Genomic DNA, 2,500 nt, shown 5'->3' on the forward strand with positions numbered 1-2,500 from the left:
CGAGGACGAGGGAGGTGAACCTGTGTTCTGCGGGTCGCCCCCCGGAGAAATCACTCAAAGGAGCAGCATGCCAAAGCGTTCGGGCAACAAGCCCACAGAGGAAGGTTCTGAGAACGGAGCAGCTACCGGCTGTTCCGAAAATGCCGCCCCGGCTGACGCGAATATGACAGGCCACATATCAACCATGACAACGACATTCCAATGTCCAGAATGTACTGCAACCTTTGGTAGCAAGATTGGCCTGAGCCAGCATCGCCGGCATCGGCATTTTGAAGAATACAACGAAGATGTGAATCTGGCCAGACTCAAGCCCAGATGGAAAAAGGAGGAGGAGTACCTGATGGCAACTAAGGAGGTTGAATTAAGATCCCAGAAGGTCCGGGACATCAATGCACAGCTACTAAGAGCGTTTCCGCACCGCACGCTGCACAGCATTAAATCGCACAGAAGGCAGGAAGGTTACAAGAGGCTGGTGGAAGACCTACAGAACAGACTCTACCCAAGAAGCACTCAGGAGGTGCTAGCCGACATTGGGGAGCAAGCTGTTGAGGACGCCTCCCTGGTCATCCCCGAGGTAAATCACCGTGAGGTGATTGAGGCTGAGCTAAGAGGTCTAACAACAAAACCTCCGCCAAGAGCGTACCAAGCATACAAGCTATGGGAGCTTGCAAAGAGATTCCTCGACAGGGAGGATATAACGATAGCTCTTAATGCCTACCTAAGGGAGGTGTTCGCTTCGGACTTGCGTCCGCATGGTCGCCAACCTCTTCCACCTGTTCAAGAAAGTCGCAGGAAGAAAAAGAAGCGGGAATACGCCTTGACACAACAACTCTTCAGACGGAACAGGACACAGTGTGCAAGACAGATTCTGGATGGAGAGGCGGACTCCAAGGTGGAGGATCCCCAAGCTTTTCTAGAAGAATGGAGAGAGATCATGGAGAAAGTGGTGCCTTCATCAGTGTCTCCTGCTATCGAACGCCCGCACAAGGTTATCGATCCTGTGTTCCTTATCACAGAAATGGACATTAAGGCGGCAATGCCCTCATCAAGCTCGGCAGCCGGACCTGATGGCTTTGCGGCGAGGGAACTGCGGAAGGTTCCGCCAGTAATACTCCAGGTTCTACTTAACTTGCTCCTGCTGCTGAAGCGACTTCCACTCTTTCTCACCCAAGCACGAACGATCTTCATTCCCAAAGTTCCTGGTGCTTCAACAGCCTCGCAACACCGCCCAATCTCAATATCTCATGTGCTCCTTAGACTGCTTCATAAGATATATTTCCGAAGGCTGCTTGCTGACCTCGATTTGGACCTGCAGCAGAGGGCATTTTTTGCCAGTGGATGGGTGTGCTGAAAACATTCTTCTCCTTGCGACAATCATTGATGAAGCGCGCAAGTCACTGCGACCCTTGTCTCTGGCCTCGCTTGACATTGCGAAGGCTTTCGATAGGGTTGTTTTACCGGCAATCTTGAGAGCCTTACGCAGAAAAGGGATCTCTGAAGACTTTATCTCGTACATTGAAGACTTTTACCAAAATGCGGTAACAGTGCTGACATTCGGAGGCAAATCGCTGGTCGTCCATCCTACAGTGGGGGTAAGGCAGGGTGATCCCCTTTCACCGCTCCTGTTCAACTTAGTCATTGACGAGTTCTTGGCTGAGCTTGACCCCCAATTGGCCTTTACCAGTGAGGGGATGAAGGTATCGGCCATGGCATTTGCGGACGATATTATCCTGACCACAGCTACCCACTGGGGCCTCAAGCAGCAAATTGATCGTCTGAATTCATTTCTCGGTGCCAGAGGACTTAAGATTAACGCGGCAAAGTCAACGACCCTAGTCATCGAGCCATCGGGTTGGCAGAAGAGGTCCAAGATCCGAACAGACATTGACTTCTTTGTGAATGGGGAACGTCTGGCAACGACGAACTGCACGTCTACATGGCGCTACTTGGGTGTACACTTCGGTGTCAAGGGCCTTGAGAAGGGTCTAGTAAGAAGACAGTTGGCCATTCTTCTCGAGAGAGTGTCTAAGGCGCCCTTGAAACCTCAGCAGCGTCTGGTTGTGCTTAGGTTTTACCTTTTGCCTCGTTTATACCATCGACTAGTGCTCGGCCCAATTTCGGCGAAAACACTGTTGACAATTGATAGAGTGGTCCGTTCTGCGGTAAGGAGATGGCTGGCGCTGCCTCTAGATGCGCCGCTTGGCTTCTTCTACGCTGCAGTAGAAGAGGGTGGGCTTGGAGTGCCATGCTTTAGAACGGTTGTTCCGGCCATGAGATTACGACGGTACCAGACGGTGGCCCAATCTAGCAATCCAGCGTGCGCTTTTGCAGCCACCCGACCGACAATCACTCAGCTTAAGAGGCAGGCTGACAACCTCACCATTTTCAAGGGCACAAAAATCGGCAACAGTAAGCAGTCCAGAAAGTATTGGGCCCGACAACTCCACATGTCGTTCGATGGTAGACCCCTGCAACAATGCAAGGAAGCACCAGGGTCAAC

The sequence above is a fragment of the Rhipicephalus microplus genome, unplaced genomic scaffold (genome assembly GCF_043290135.1).
Source record: "Rhipicephalus microplus isolate Deutch F79 unplaced genomic scaffold, USDA_Rmic scaffold_245, whole genome shotgun sequence".
Classification (NCBI taxonomy): domain Eukaryota; kingdom Metazoa; phylum Arthropoda; class Arachnida; order Ixodida; family Ixodidae; genus Rhipicephalus; species Rhipicephalus microplus.